Source organism: Triturus cristatus, chromosome 7, assembly GCF_964204655.1.
Source record: "Triturus cristatus chromosome 7, aTriCri1.1, whole genome shotgun sequence".
Classification (NCBI taxonomy): domain Eukaryota; kingdom Metazoa; phylum Chordata; class Amphibia; order Caudata; family Salamandridae; genus Triturus; species Triturus cristatus.
The window spans coordinates 73,482,058-73,500,030 of record NC_140590.1 but is presented as its reverse complement, the minus strand read 5'-3'; the positions used below and the strand labels follow the sequence as shown (position 1 = coordinate 73,500,030).

Here is a 17,973-nt window from a genome sequence, read left to right as displayed (position 1 = left end):
TGAATTTGTACGGTTTTTTAAATGCTAGGTTATGTATGTATTATTATTTTTTTTTATATATTTATTTTACAATAAACTACGTATTAATTTTTTTTTTGGGGGGGGGTTTTCAAGGTGCACGCAGCCCGCGATTTTTAAAAAAAAAAATTCAAATGTTTTTTTCTGCCTTCGGTGTCCTTCAGGGACCCCCTGACAAAGGCTAGGGGGTCAGGAACTCTCTACCCTGCCCCCTTTTCACATTCACCACCTTCCTTTTTCACTCTCGCACTGAAAACAAACAAAATGGCGGCCGACACTTCCTAATTTCGACCGATTCGAACGTTGACTAACATGTAACCACCAATCAGAATTACGCTTGCGCACGTTAGGGTGCGCGCACGGTGCGCGGCTATAGATATTTATGTGCTTTTAACTGCAATTTTCTCAGGAACTACTGAACAGATTGACTCCATATATGCAAAAGACACATCCCTGAGCTGAGGACTACCTCTCTGCCAAATTTCAAGTAATTCTGTTCAGCCGTTCGGGCTGTACCTTGGACTAAAGGTCCCTATGGAAAATTGCATGGGGAAAACGCGTTTTGGGACACCCCTTTTTTCTCAGCCCCCGCTTGACGAATCCCCCCGAGACTTTCAGGATAGGAGAGGAGCGGAGCGCCCCACCTATTTTGAAAATTTCGCGAGGATTCGTCAACCGGCGCCAAAGTTATTCCAAATAGAATGTTGCAGATTTCCTATGGAAACACGGTCCTAACTATAACTATCTACTGGCGACCTGGCAGTCTATAGTTCATGAACATAGAACGTAGAAAAGGGTCAATACTGACAATACTGACGTGATTACGGCGGCCATGTTGGAATGTCTAAAATCCTTAGGACATATGAACTGCACAATATGCCAATGACGCTTGATTTACCACAATTCATATTTAACAATGTATTACTCAATATTTGGTAAATAATTGCAAAATTTCTATATACAAATCAATTACTTAACACTTCATTAATTGTTTTCTTCAAATATATAATTTGTGATGTCTACAATCATGCCCTTAATGGGCTTCTCATTCATCATGGTACTCATGTAATCAATAATCGTCCATGCTCAATTAATTATGCCCTGAATGGGCCTCACCACCAGAGAATTCTATCTTATTCATTTTCCTTACTCTTTATTCAATATGGACCCAGAGCTCTTCCTCATTGTTTAACTCTTTCAGGGTCTTGGGTTTGTAAATCTACAATGTACCGCGATTCAAGTTTTCTCAATTTCTTAGTTCTGTTCCCCTCTCTTTCACTCTTGGGAACTTGATCTAGACAAAAGAATCTCAACAAGTTGGCATTGGACTCATGTTTTTCTTCAAAATGCCATGCAACAGGATATGCTGCATCGTGATTTTTAATAGCACGCATCTGCTCAAGAATCCTTTTCTTGGTAGGATGAATCGTACTTCCTACATATCTCCTGTTGCACGGTCATAGCAAACAATAAACCGTATAGTCAGCACTGCAGTTCATGAGTTTGCCAACCTTTCGTCTAGTCTTCCTTCCTGGTATGCTATAATCTTTCACTTTGGGACTATTCTTGCATACTTTGCAATTCATGGAAGGAAAAAATCCCGAAATCAAATCCTTTCTCTTGGGGGCTTTCGAAAAATGACTCCTTACCAGCTGATCTTTTAGTGCTGGTCCTCTCCTGTATGTTTTCAGTGGGGTCTGTGGAATGATGGATCGTATAACATGATCTGATTTCAAAATCTTCCAGTTTCTCCTGAAGATTTGAAAAATTTCAGTAGATCCTGTTGTATATTCTGTTATCATCCTCACTTTACCCTGGGGTTCAAAAGTGGGAGCTTTACTCCCCCAGTTTCTAACCCTTTCTACATCTCTGATCTTATTATTGGCATTAGTGAGGGTCTCTTTTCGGTATCCTTTCTTTAGGCACCTATTGAGAGCATTGCTACTTTCCTTATTAAAATCCTCATCGAGTGAGCAATTACTTCTCAATCTTACAAGATCCCCATATGGTACTCCATTGATGACACTTTTGGGATCAAAGCTATTGGCGTGTAACACGCTATTTCCCACTGTGGGCTTCCTGTATAGAGTTGTCTCTATTTTGTTCTCTTTAACATATACCATTAGGTCAAGATGGGCACACTGGTCTGACTCATAAATTCTGTGAATCTCAGATTCATGTCATTTTTGTTGAGCTCTTCTATGTATGTTTTGGCCTCTTCCATTGACCCTCTCCAAATAATGAAGAGGTTGTCAATATATCAAGACCAGAGAACCACTTTTTCCAGCCAGACTTCATTTTTACCTGCCCAGGCCACATGCTTCTCCCGCCAGCCAACAAATACATTTGCGTAACTGGGGGCGAAGCACGTGCCCATCACAATTCCCTGTTTATGAAATATTTCTCCTGAAAATAGAAAAAAGTTGTTATAGAGACAATATGTAATCAATTCTTTAAGCATGATGTTATGTTCAAAATATTTCGGGTCTCTCTTTTTTAGAAAGAACTCTACTGCCTCGAATCCCTTCTGATGCTGTATACTCGTATAAAGGCTTGTTATATCGAGAGTCATCAATAACATATCCGGTTCCCAATCGATATTTGCAAAAATTCTCAAGAAGTCCTTTGTATCTTTTACATATGAGCTAAGATCATCTACCAAGGGTTTCAAGAAACAGTCAATGTATACTGAAGTGTTTTCTAATAGACTGTGTTTTGAAGAAACAATCGGTCTACCGGGCGGAATTGTTGTACCTTTATGAACTTTGGGGAGAAAGTAAAACGCTAGTAACTCTGGTGATTTAAAATATTCTTCCCCCAATGTTCCTTTTTCCCTCCATTTCTGGGCAAGTTGATGAAAGTCTTGTATGCTTTTCTCATACATCGTACGTGTTGTGATCTTATAACAGCTTGTGTCCAAGAGTAATCTTCTTGCTTCCTTGAGGTAGATTGATTTGTCCATTATTACGACATTTCCTCCTTTGTCAGAGGATTTGATTATCAGATTGTTGTCTTCACTCAAATTAAATTTGCGAGTGCTGGTCCACCTAGGGGCAACCTTTTCTTCCATATATATATATATATATATATATATATATATATATATATATATATATATATATATATAAATACATACATGCATACATATATAAATATACATATATATATATATATATATACATATATATTACCTACTGGCGGTCGCCAGTAGGTAGTTATAGTTAGGACCCTGTTTCCATAGGAAATCCGCAACATTCTATTTGGAATAACTTTGGCGCCGGTCGACGAATCCTCGCGAAATTTTCAAAATAGGTGGGGCGCTACGCTCCGCTCCTACCCTGAAAGTCTCGGGGGGATTCGTCAAGCAAGGGCCGAGAAAAAAGGGGGGTCCCAAAACGCGTTTTCCCCATGCATTTTTCCATAGGACCTTTAGACACAGCTACAGCCCGAACGGCTGAACAGAATTACTTGAAAATTGGCAGAGAGGTAGCCATAAGGTCAAGGAAGTGCCTTTTGCAGGTCTGGTGTAAATCTGTTCAGTATTTCCTGAGAAAATAGCATTTAAAAGCATATATATATGTGGGCGGAGCCTAACCACACATCTCATCCTGAGATCGGATTGGCTGTCAGCACTTCATCCAAGAAGTGTTGGCAGCCATCTTGGGACCAATATACATGATAGCACCTCATTAAAAAGCATTGCAGTTAATAGAAGGTTTTAAGACTTTAGTTACATTATAAATCATTTGTTGATGGTACCATACTCATTTTAGGAATTGTGGTATGTTCTAAGGTGATTTCACCATGTGAAAAAGCCTTCTGCTGGGATATCATGATTGAGAGAAAAATATTTTCTCATGCTTTTACCACAGAGGTTTGGAAGGTGATCTATAGGCTAAACTGAGAGCTTATTTTCTGTAAATTCACATTATCTTTCTCAGTCATGTGAGAATGAAGTCTGACATTCTCAGTAAAACATGTACATCCAACAAGGGCAGAGACTGTCAGTTGATTCCTTTGTGTTCTACTGCAGCTTCCCAGAGTGTTCCAAAAATCTACTAGAGCGCTAACAGTCCTACTTATGACAAACGTATGGCACACCTGAAGCCATCTTGCTTGGATTAAAGTGGTAACTCTTAAAACATTTAATTTAAAAAGGAACAAAATGAGGGGGTTCATTTTTCCATAAAAAGTATGATTAGTGCTGCAGAAAGAAAAATTAGGGCACATTTTGAGTGACTTCTCAAATCCTCTTCTATTTCATTAAAAAATTCTGACATGCAGACTGAAACATGCACTTTCAATACCAGCAGCAGTTTTCCCTGGTGAGCAGTAGCTTTACTACAGTGATCTAATGAGCAAAAAGAGTGCTAACATTCTGAATTTATGGCAAATGTGTGACACATCTGAATGCCTTCTTGATGGAATCAAAGTAAAAAACTGAAAGTATTTCCTACTGAGGAGACTGCAGTAAATGAGGAAATTAGGAAACTTCATAACAAATAAGTCTCCCAAGATGGCCACCAGAGACAAAGGAGCCCAAATGTAGCCCAAATATCAACCAGATGTAGCCCAAGTATAGCCCAATGACAGAATGTCCCAGAATGTTCTTAAAAACAACTAGAGCGCTTACTGTCTTCATTATGACAAAAGTATGGCACACCTGAAGCCATCTTGATTGGAATAAACTGGTAACACTTAAAACATTTAATTTAAAAAGGAACACAATGAGGAGGTTCATTTTGCCATAGAAATTATGATTAATGCTGAAGAAAGAAAATGAGGGCACATTTTGAGTGACTTCTCAAATCCTCTTCTATTTCATTAAAAAATTCTGACATGCAGACTGAAACATGCACTTTTAATACCAGGAGCAGACTTCCATGGTGCAGTAGTTTTACTACAGTGATCTAATGAGCAACTAGAGTGCTAACATTCAGAATTTATGGCAAATGTGTGACATATCTGAATACCTTCATGATGGAATCAAAGTAAAAAACTGAAAGCATTTCCTACTGAGGAGACTGCAGTACATGAGGAAATTAGGAAACTTCATAACAAATAAATCTCCCAAGATGGCCACCGGAGACAAAAGAGCCCAAATGTAGCCCAAAATCACCCAGATGTAGCCCAAATATAGCCCAATGACAGAAGTGTGCAAAACACTTATTATTTTGTGTTTTTGCAGTGTTATATAGTGCAGACTTGTCAGGTATTGGAGTGCTTTACATGAGCATTGGTTACATCACACAAGAACAAATTCATTTTGGTTGTAGACATGGGGAGACTAAGTGATTTGACCAGAATCACAGAATGTCGAGCTGAAGCAGAAACTGCAACCTGGTTCCCCAGTTGCAAAGTCTGCAGTTCTGGAAGTAACACCACATCCTCTCCCCTAAGTGCAACATTTAATCAAGTGGTCAACTGGATAAAAAAACATAAAGATAACAAATAATTTAAAAGTGCTGTGTCGCTATTTGAAAACTCAGAAAATATGTCCTTATTTTAGTCTTTTAGAGCACTAACCATAATTTTGATGCCAATAAGACCCTCTCATATATGTAATTTCTAAAGGAAATGCTCTAGGTATTACAGTTTTGATTACATCAAGATGATGTCAGGCGTTCCACACTTTTGTAATAAATATAGAATGTTAGCAATCTAGTTGTTCATTAGGATACTGTTGAGAGGCAGAGGCCAGGGGCACGGACTCTGAAAATTGAAGGCCGGTAGGAGGGTGCAAAGGCAACAATTTAACCACACTGAGCAGGCAGGAAGGGCCGTGGAAGCACACCAGACTATGGAGGGCAGTGGAAAGGGGGGCAGGGGCAACAAACCAACAATACAGGACTTGCAAGAGAGGCTGTTGGAGGGAAGATCTATTACGGGTCAAGGAAGCTAGGGGCGGTCCCCAGATCCCCGGGAGCCACCACAGAACTGAGCAGGAGAGTGAGTCAGGGACAAAAGGAGCACCTTAATTTGAGCCGGGGTGCCTAGGAACGCTTGCTCCAAAAATGAAGAAAACAGACATATGAGACATGGAATTGGAGGCAGAATACAATGGCAGTTTAATGAGAAGATGCAACTTCAAAGAAACCGCAGAATAGAGACATAAAGTACAAAATACAGAATCCAGATAATCATACAGCTGTCATAATATTCTCTGTATCTCAATTAATGTACTGACAGAGAGAGAGAGAAAACACATCTATAAATGCATCATGAGAAACAAGTTACACCAAGGAAAATGTTACCTAGGAACACTCACGTTTACTCTTAGAGCAAGCATTCCTGCAATTACAATACAAAATCTTTTAAATGCAAAAGTAAAGAGAACAATGGTTAAACATAACATGACATTTCATATAGGTAAAATAGAATAAGATACTTCAAGCAAAGCAGAGCAAGACATTTTAAGCAAAGGAAGACAAGAGCTCCCAGCTCTTGGGGAAAACCTGCACTGCCTGTTAACCTACATACAGACGGCGAGGTAGTCCGTCGATATCTGTGGGTGCTCCCTTTTTATATCATTTTGTGGGCTCCTTTGCACGCTACATCTACCTACGTATGCTACCCAAAAGCTTCGTCTGCAGATTTTACCAGACATTTCGTCATTTACCCACTTAATGCTGACAATGGACTGGGTGAAAAGGTCAGTCTCTCAGGCCAATCGCTTATCGTAAGTTCCATAGAGCAAGCAGAAAATAATGGGTATTGTACGGGAATTCAATATATTCATGTATAAAATCTCCTCAGTTCTCCTAACTTGACGCTCTGCGGTTGCCACTTCCTTAAAAGCGGGAAACCTGCCCAGGAAGCAAGTACCAGTCCAGGATGCAGCCTACTGTATGTCGACAGCTTCAGGGGGATGTTGAACTTTGATACCGAGCACGGAGCACTCGGGTAGGGTGGGGGCTACTAGTTTGGATCAGAAGGCCTCGCAGACCTGCCTTCAGACTGCTATACACTAAAATTGCAGAGCTATGGTCAATTCAACAAAGAGGCCTACATATTGAACAGAAGGGCCTACACAGGGGTTTTATGCTGGCTGAGTGGTAAGGATGTCTCAGGATAATTATATAGCAACACAGGACCCGCTGGTCAATTTAATACGGCCTACAAATGCAGCTGGCAGGGCAAGGACAAGGGTCTCATACTTCAGGTGTGGACAGAACGGGCCAGGGGCCCCCTGTGATACAAAATCTACCCTCCTTCAAGGCTGTGGCAATGTAATAGACCATTGTGGGCAGAAGGAAGAGGCAATGGTAGTACAACCATACATGCCAACAGACCCGATTCAGCCAGGAAACGTCCAATGTTTTTAAGCTCAAATGGGCTTTATTTGATCTGTCTCCTGTCTACAATATCCTCCTTTTCAATGTAACTCAAAGGGGAAAATCAATACCCAGGGTTTTTTTCAAAATCTCCTTCTTACCAAGTTCAAAATGTTCGCAAGTATGGTACATTGGATCATGGAAGGAAATGGGATAGGGACATGGACTTGGATAACAGAGGACAGGAGGGACATGGAGAGGTGCACCAAACTGACCCTGCAAGGCAGGCATCAGGGTTTGCAGCAGCACAATACACCACACAGGGCATGCAGGACGGGAGTGCAGCACAACAATCCATAGAAAGCAAGAGGGAGGGGACAGGACCATGCACATGGACAACAGAGAACAGAGGGGCAAGAGGCAATGGTAGCTAGCTGACCATAATGGACAGACAGGAGAGAAAGCTGCAGCATAACAGACCATAAAGGGCAGGAGGGACGGATCAGGGGCATTGCAATGGAACAGACAAGCCAGGAGGGAGGGAGTAGGGCTGGGGGCAAGGGGGCAGGGCAGGAGCAGCAAGATAGCCATGGAGGTCAGGCAGGATGGGCACTAGAAGCAAGACACACCATGAAGAGCAACAGTGAGACTGTGATGGCATACACACAGACCATGGAGGGAAGGTGGGAGGGGGTCAGGGGCAGCTAACTGACCACACAGGGAAGGTGAGAGGGGCCATGGCAGCACAGAAGACGATGCATGGCAAGTGGGAGGGCTAGTGGCAGCACAATGGCTATGATGGGCAAGAAGGAGGGTGGAGGGGCATGCACAAAGGACGATGGAGGATAGAAGGGAGGGTCAGGACCTGTGCACAGACAAGAAAGTTCAGGGGAAGGGACCTCACAACAGACCACACGGGGCAGGCAGGAGGAGCAGTTGCAGCACAACAGACCAGGGAGGGCAGAAGGGTGTGGCAGTACAATGGACCATGTAGGACAGGAGGAAGAGGATAGGGGCATGGCATGTGGACAGGCAGGGTGGAGGTGGCAGGGACAGGTTACAGTCATCTGACAATGCTAGGCAGGTGGGAGGGGAGTGGCAGCTCAACAGAACACTCAGAGTAGATAGGAGTGGCAGGTCCATGGGACATGGTGGGCAAAAAGGATGGAGCAGGGGCATGCACAAAGACATCGGAGGGCAGGGGGAAGGAGAATAGGGGCAGCAAGCTAAGCACAGAGTTTAAGCAGGAGGTCAATGATGGGGCATAGAATTGGGCAATGGAGGGCAGGAGGAGTGGACTGGTACATCATACTAAATTGAGGGCAGTGGCAGCACATCAGACCATGCATGGCAGGAGGGAGGAGGCTAGTCCATGGATTCACACAACAGAGGATAGGGAGGAAGGGGATGGGGCAGCAAGCTAACTGTTCAGAGAAGGCGGGTATTAGGAACTTTATTGTTTTTAAAACATTGTGTCTGTGCGAACTACTTAAAATATGAACAAGTATGCAGCATAATCTCACTTTTATTCAGGAAGAAGAGGACGTTTGTGACTGTGACTCCGGGCTCACTTGGCAGAAACACCCCCTGACCCTCCACCCCCTATCGCAAAATGTAATGCCCGTGAAAAGGGTAGGTGAACACAGTGTTATATAGAACATAGTCCTGAGAGCACGATTGAAAATGAAAACTAGATATAGTGTATGGTATAAACTATGCACCAAAAAGTGTGATATAAGATGAACCGGGCGTGAAATATAATATGCAATACATTGTGCGCAATGACAGATTCATTGGAGAGCGCGAGATAGCACAGGCACTAGCGCGTGCTATGCGATATGCGCCTTGGAGTGTAATATGCACAGGGCAGTGTTGTGTAACCTAACTAGTCTCTAAAGTTGTAATATAAAATATGTGCTGGGGAGTGTAACGTTGCATATGCACTGTGACAAAGATATGGATCCCAGATTGTAATATGTATGGCATAGCACTGTGCGTTATAACATAGGCATCGAGAAAGGCACGTTAGATGGGGCAATATATCCCGTGCAAAGACAAGTGTGGCATGACATATTCACGGGGTGGTGTTAGAGTGCACATGGGCTAGAGAGTGTCATAGCATATGCACTAGCTAGTGGAATACAACACAGAGGTGTGTGGCACTCGGCAGGCAATGGTGGGTGTAACACAGCATTGGGCTCTGTCAGGAGCACGCTGTGACTCTCAAGTGATGTTCGTCCCCTTTCCAGAGAGTAAAATAAAAAGTATTACACATCCGGCAGTGGATGTGTGTTTTATTAACCGTGAGGGGGGTTTCTTGCATAGTTTTGGTCGAATTTTTGTCGAATCCCCTTTGAATGGCTTGGTGTGCATGTGTATTAAATGTGCCCATCAATAGCTACCCATGTTTGTATAAATAAACGACAAGGGTGTCTACCAGGATTAGGCACGGTAGGGCATCAGACATGTCAGAGCTTCACTAGTGGTGTAAATACATTCCACGTGGATTCATTGCATGCATAGTCGCCTTTTAATGAATATCACGCAAATCGTCATGGTGATAGGTACGTACGGTTTGTCCAGCATGTCCTAGGTGTGTCTATGAATATATATTTTTTAAAAATAATAAAAAACAGTGGCCGGCCCTGGGGATTGGGGTCAAAAAAATATAATTAGGAGACTGGCCCTGGGGGATGGGGTCATCAGGGCCAATAAATTAGAATAAGAAGGGGAACCAAACAGCCCCCCTTCTTAAAAAACAAAAATAAATAAAAGACTGGCATCGTGCCGGAGGCCATGCCCCCTCCGTGCAGCACTCTGCAAACGCGCCCCCAACAGGCATCTCCAGTATGCACCAGGGAGCTGCGCTGCAGCCAGGTGTTCTGAGGCCAAGCCCCTTTTTACACCTCTCTGCAACGCAGCTCTGTGGCGCTTACTGGAGGTACCTAGTGGTCTAGTTTGACCCTAGGGACCCTTAGGATTCAAGGGGACTTAATCTCTCAACTTAGAACAGCCACAGGGCGCGTTTACACAGTGGTGAAGGGAGGGGACGGGGCCTGAGGTGACGTGTGCAAATACGCACTATGGCACGTTTTAAATTGGGGATATAATTTCCCTTCAATACTGAGGGCCCCTGGGGGCTAACTAGCCCACCAAGTGCTTCCAGTAAGCGCCACTGAGCTGCATTGCAGAGAGGTGGTCCAGGCCGTGCCACTTTTTACACCTCTCTGCAACGCAGCTCTGTGGCACTTACTGGAGGTACCTAGTGGGCTAGTTGGACCCTAGGGACCCTCAGGATTCAAATGAACTTAATCTCCCAACTAAAAATGGACACAGGGCGTGTTTACACAGTGGTGAATGGAGGGGACAGGGCCTGAGTTAACGTGTGCAAAAACGCCCTGTGGCCTGTTTTAAGAGGTAGTTTTAATCCCCATGCCCTATTATATACTAGGGGCTTACAGAGGAGGTCATGCTAATCACAGGGGGACCCCAACGCATAATGTTCCCTAGTGTATGTAGGTGTTTTCACTGTATTCTAAGTGTCTTTTAACATAGCACTGGCTCTAGGACTGGTTAGTCAGACTCAGTTACCACCAGTATCCGTCTGAAAAAGTTGAGGGTACAGGATGATTTTGCAACAAGGCTTCTTTCTGCTCTTCTTTTTGTTCTTTCTGCCTGTTATCCTTCTTCCTGCACTTATCTTCGTATTTGAGGACTTCTGTTGCTTCTTTCTGCACTTCTTTTGTTTCTTTCTGTGCATTTTTTCTTCTTTCTTCACATGTCCTATCTCTGTAGGCATAGTTAGAAATTAGCATTTAAAAAACCTTTGAAATTCACAGAAAAAACCATAGGTTTCAGGCACGTTATAGTTAGGAATTAGCATTTAAAAAACCTTAGAAATTCACTGAAAAAACCATAGGTTTCAGGGGCGTTATAGTTAGCTGGACTTTTCACTCGCACAAAACCATTGAAATTCCCCCGTTATAGTTAGTTCAGCTAACTATAACTTGCGCGCCCGCAATGCACTGCTGATGACGTCACATATTACATCAATCATGACATGGTCAGTGACATCACTCATGACATCACTGATGACATCTCAAATGACATCACTAATGACATCACTGATGACATCATCCTTGTGATAGAGTGGCAGACCTCCTCTTCCCCTAATATAACCTTTGATACACATCCACTCATTCACCAACAGTCCTATACAGTCACTCATACATGTACTCACTCATCATATGTACTCACACACCTATACATCCTGTTACACAACGCCACTCATCCATAGAGTTACTCACACACATAGTCACTCATGCTAATAAAGAATCAAACATACATTTACTTGCATATACAGTTATACACACACCACCATACTTACTTCTACGGAAACTTACACATACTTAGTCTTTTAAACAATCACTTATAGAAACACATACTTATTCATACAGGAACTCTTTCAATCTCTTTCAATCTCTCACTCTCACATATACTCACTTATATACTTATATACACCAATAGTCACATATACTAGTTTAAAACAGATGTAGTTACTCATAAAGACACTATTGAGACAGTCTATCACTCACTAACACACCCATGCACACACTCATCAACCCATACAGTCCTGCACATATGCTGTCTTCAACACATACAAACAGTGAGTCACTCATTCATGCACCTATGCACTACCTAATACCCCCCACCGAACCATACAGACACTCAGACACTCATACTGATACTTAAAAAACCAACTAATAACCTATATAGACACTCATGTAGCTACTCACCAACCCATGCAGCCACTTATACACAAAGTGAGAGACTGATACAGATATTTACACATTTAAACATTACTCACTAAGCCATGTATTTACTAAGATACACTTAATCAGTCAGTTATACAATCAATTTTTCAAAAACAAATCATCCATTTAGACACTTATATACCCATTTATTCTTCCATCGACCTTGAGATATACATATATAAAACATATGTAATTTTCAGAAAAACACACATTCACTGGATGATGTCATCAATGATGTCATTTGAGATGTCATCAGTGATGTCATGAGTGATGTCACTGACCATGTCATGAGTGATGTAATATGTGATGTTATCAGCAGTGCATTGCGGGCGCGCGAGTTATAGTTAGCTGAACTAACTATAACGGGGGAATTTCAATGGTTTTGCACGAGTGAAAAGTCCAGCTAACTATAACGCCCCTGAAACCTATGGTTTTTTCAGTGAATATATATATATATACACTCATATATAAATACATACATGCATACATATATAAATATACATATATTTACATACATTCACTAATCAGCAGTGTGGTCTGAGTTCACTCTGCGAACACGCCTCCTGATGTGCTCTTGGTTGGGGGATGAAGTCTTCTTTCCTCTTGAGGCTTCCTGGGAGCCAACTAGTCCAACTGTTACCTCAAGTAAGCCCCACACAGCTGGATTGCTCAGAGCTGGTCAGAGGCCACATCCATGCCTATCGCCACACTGCTGGTGGGGTGATGATGTCCATTTTATTTCTGAGGGACTCAGGAGTCAAATAGACTTCCTCCCCCAAGCAGTGTACCAGGAGTTGTGTTTGCACTAACCACAGGTTTAAGGGACGTTATAGTTAGAAATTAGCATTTAAAAAACCTTATAAATTCACTAAAAAACACAAATTTTACAGGGACGTTATAGTTAGGCTGAAATTTCACTTGTACAAAACCATAGAAATTAAGCTGTGATGGTTAGCTCCACTAACTATAACTCGTGCCCCCGCAATGCACTGCTCATGACCTCACAGATTACATCACTCATGACATGTCAGTGACATCACTCATGACATCACTGATTACATCTCAAATAACCTCACTGATGACATCATCCACAGCATCTCTGATGCACCCACTCACACCCCTATGGTATCTTTTATAAATCTACTGCCACTCTCATACAGCCATTCACAAACTCATTCACAGACCCATACCAGTACTTACATACCCACTCACTGATTAATTGATCTACACACACATCCATACTGCAACTCATAGACCCACTTACGCACTAATACTCACTGTCAATCATACAGCCACTTACCCAAACAGTTACATACTCACCCACTTACTTACTCATACAAATAGTAACACATACTCACTCTGCCAGTCACTGAAATAAGCATGCACTCATCCATATAGCCACTCTCACATTCACTCACTCATGCATACAGTCACTCATATACCCCATCACTCACATATACTGCCTTTCACATACTCAGTTACTCATACATACTGATACATGCACTCAGTCACCAACACAGTCATACAGACACTCACTCACCCATAGAAATTCTCACACATGCAACAGTACCCCATATAGCCACTGACTCACTCACTCACTGATCCATCCAGGCAGTGACACACCTCCTCACCCACAAACACAGACACCCAGACAAACATAGATGTAGACTGATAACTAATCAATGACCCATGTAGACATTCACATACCCACTAAGACACTCATATACCCACTTAGAAATCAACTGACTGACAGATACATACATTCACACACCGAGTCACTCACCCATACATTCACTGAAACACCTAATCACTCACTTGTACAGTCAGTCACGCACCCACTGAGTCACCCATACAGTCACTCACATATCCACAAATTCAACAATATACCTTGGGATATATATTTAACACTCATAAACTATGAACAAACATTCACAGTCACTGGATGATGTTGTCAGTGATGTAATTTGAGATGCCATCAGTGAAGTCATGAGTGATGTCACTGACCATGTCATGAGTGATGTAATATGTGAGGTCATAAGCAGTATATTGCGGGGCACGAGTTATAGTTAGCTCAGCTAATTATAACATAAGAATTTCTCTGGTTTTTTGCGAGTGATAAGTTCTTGTAACCTTTGTTTTTTTTCAGTGAATTTCTAAGGTTTTTAAATGCTAATTCCATACCATATTGTCCTTGTAAAATTAGTTTTTTTAAGTGAATATACGCCACCACCACATTCTAAATTTATACCTGCAAAATCGATTATAACCAAGACAATAAACACATTACTATCTAAATGGCTATATAATCACACATATAACTCGCTAAATATATCTATAACACTTTGTATAACACTCTCAATGGAATCTGTGTCTGCATGCATCACTGTATCAGTAAGTATATCATTCATTATATAAGTATTTGAGTGGATCTGTAAGACGGTGCATCAGTTTATCAATGATGTTGTGAAAAACTGTGTGACTATCTAAGTGTATCTATGAGTGGGTGCGTCACTGTCTCAAAAGGTCTGTGATTGGTTGCATAAGTCTCTCAGTCGATCTGTGAGGAGGTGCATGAGTACGTTTCTGCATTTGTAATTAAGTATATGGCTGTCTGACTGGATTTCTGAATAGATGCATGAGGGTCTATGTGGGTGTCTGAGTGGGTGAGTGAGTATGCGCATGTGGGTCTCTTAGTTGGTGCAAGAGTCTCTGAATGGGTCTGTACATGAATATGTCACTCTCCATGTGAGTGTGTAAGTAGGTGCATGAGTACCTGAATGGGTGAGTGAGTGTATGAGGATCTGAGTGGGTGTGTGAATTGATGTTTAAGTTTGTGAGTGTGTAAGTGAGTAGGTGTATAAGCGTCTTAGTGAGTTTGTTAGTGTGTACATGAGTCTGTGACAGTAACCGGTGAGTGTGTGCAAATATACATATATTTTTTATATTTCCACCAATATTTGCGATAATGTTGTGATATTCATGATGATAGATGGGGGCAGCACTGGTGGTCATTGAGTCATCATGAATATCCCACACGATTGAAAAATCATTTATGGACAAATAACTTCAGTCACTAACACTCATTTCTCAAACATGTGGTCAGAGTATCTAGACCCTGACCTCTTATGTTAGCTTTGACACATATTTTCAGCCCTGGGAACCATTCCCGATCAATAAATTTGTGGGTGCAACATTCTATTCAGGTTGCTTCAAGTCAAACAGAGTATTACCACTGATGTGCGCATTCGCGAGTTCACACAGAGTGATTGTGAAATCCCCACAATTTGCCAAGCAAGCATTCGACTGGTAGGTTTGCACTCACCACAACCTCCCCACAAGAAGTTAACAACTGCCAGAGAATGGTGTGTTCTGACATTGCTAGCATTGGTCACTTGGTACATTTCACCAAGTATAATGTGCCCAGAATCCAAAAGATCCTTTGTCACCATAGTGACACTTGCTCCTGTGTCCCTGAATGCCAAAGCCTGTACTTCATTGATTAAAGGCTGTTGCCTTTACTTTCCCAAGTTACTGGGACTCACAGAGGGTGTCATATCCATTCCCCGATCAAGGCTAACGAATGTGTTGGAGAATCATACGCATCGCGCTTGCAAGAGGCCGTGGAAGTGTTGGAGCAGCGGCAAACTAATCAACACCCAAGCCTACCTGCGGATCAGATCGGCCGGCCGACGGGGGAGTCGGGGAGTCAGACGCAGGAGCTTACTCTGCCTTCATTCCGGGGAGCGAGCCGGAGGAGCGGCCTGGGGGCAACGGCGACCGTCCCTCCTTTCCCCAGGGCGGTTTGTTGGTGGTTTGGCGGTTTGTCGGTGGCTCCCCAGTTGAAGGATTGCTTCCCCGGGAGCTAGGAGGGAAAGACGAGGCAGCGAAGGACACAGGCTGGGCGAAGCCTGCCTGCCTTAAGGCCCTTAAAGGAGCACGGACCCTTTTTTTTTTTTTTTGATCATTCAGCCCGCTGAGGACGGGATTAAACTATCAAACGTTTCACCAGGCACTGAGACCGACGCTGGAGGCTGCACGCTGATACCAGGTCCTGGGAGAATCAGCAAGTAAGGCGCGCGCAGCTTTGCTTTGTTGCCCGTTGGTTGTCTTTGGGAGTCATACCAATTCCAAGACACCAGCTAATACTGAACATAAGTGACTGCGCTATATTGAAAAGATTGCATTTTATGAACTGCAAGTAACAAAAGGCCCTCTGAGTTAACAGCAGTAACTCAATCACCCATTTACACAACGTTTTGTTTTGTTTTTTTTTTTTTTTTTTGCTGGAAGTCACAGTAAATCATTTCGATTTGTCCAGCGCTGTACTATTTCGTAGGATTTCCCGTTGGTGGGCGCTGGGATCACTTCTGGAGTGGAAAAGACAGTGCCGATACGGCTGCTCCCATTGCAGATGTGGCAGAGGAGATCTGACCTGGGACGAAGCCGCACTAGCCAGCATTAGAGCTAGAGGGCGTGGAAATCGTGCAGCGCTCATTTGGCCGGTAGTATTTGATCAAAGCCCTGTCGCTGCAGAAGTCCGGCAGTAGTCCCGTGAGCTTTTCCTCAGTCAAGTCCCCCTCTACTTTGTTGCCTTGAGATGAGATCTGGCAGGGTGAGGACGACGGCTCCCCAAAGGAAAAAGAAAAGCAAAGGGAGAAACGAGAGGACAGTCTCTGACCCAAGTCGGTCACCTATTCTGTTGCTGAGCGACACCGACACTACAACTGTTATAGAGCCCCAGGCCTTGAAGAAGCATTCTGATACAAGGGCCAGTAAATTTATTGGGAACCAACCGAAGATCACAACAAAATTCAACTACTTAAAGGACGCTGGGTCAGCGGTTTTTTCTAGCAACAAGAACATCACCGGGCTCCCAACCCCCCTAAGCCCACTGGTGATTATTTCCAAGGATCGCTCAGTAAACGGGGGCCCAAGGAGTGTTGACCTCAACATAAAGGAAACTGACACTGAATCAGTGGCGGAAAACAACAGGATTTGGGGAAATCTCAACTGTACGCTTCCTGAAGTTAGCTTAACCATCCCGTGCAGTCAAAACAGAGAATCTGCGCTTCACTTTATTAAGGGTATTAACACCTCCCTTATGACGGAAAAGCTAGGCACCTTCTCTGGGGGGGGGTGGTTGCAACCAACAGGTTTCTCCCTGTGTATGCAAATCTGAATCAGTGCATAATGAAACTGTAACGAACACAGAAGACGCTGAGGGTGTCATAAAGGAGCTTTCCTATCTCGAATCGACGGAATGGGCAAAAATGTTGAACTCATATGGGAATTCAAATCCTGGCTCTCCCAAGCCACCAGCAAATTCAAGGCAGGACAAAGGTGAGGTACCCTCGCAAGAAAATGCATGGGCCACCGCCCTTGATATCCTTCAAAAGTCAGCAGACGCTATGCTCTATCAGGCTGACAAAATGGATATATACGTATACGTTGCCAAAATCGACGAAAGGATCTCAAATCTAAACAGTCTGATCAGACGGGCCTAGGAAACTGTAGATCGCCCGCAGCAAGGATGCGACTGCTTACCTATTGTGGAGAAACTCAGTTCGCTTCCGGGCATAATGGAAAAGCTGGTAGCAGACTTAAAAGAAATAGCAAAAGCTACACCTACCTCTGGGAACGGTAGCGATACAGACCCAGGAAATCCAAGCGAAGCTCGTCAATCTAAAACAGTCTTTAATTTAAGACCAAGTGTGGAAGAAATTGACAACTCCCTACGACCCGAAGAGAACACGGCGCAAAGTGGTGGCACGAGAGGAAAGCAGGTTACTAGTAGAGCCAGTTCCACCCCTCTCTCTTCAATTGAACAAGAAGAGGAAAACCCTGCGGGGAAAGTTAAGAGACAGAGA

At 43.0% G+C, this 17,973-nt stretch overlaps 1 protein-coding gene across 1 annotated transcript in view; it reads right to left on the bottom strand.

Moving 5' to 3' along the window:
* The window catches only part of LOC146808855 (phospholipase A2 inhibitor and Ly6/PLAUR domain-containing protein-like), a 270,834-nt gene that overhangs the window by 103,505 nt on the left and 149,356 nt on the right, over positions 1–17,973 (bottom strand). The window lies entirely within an intron of this gene.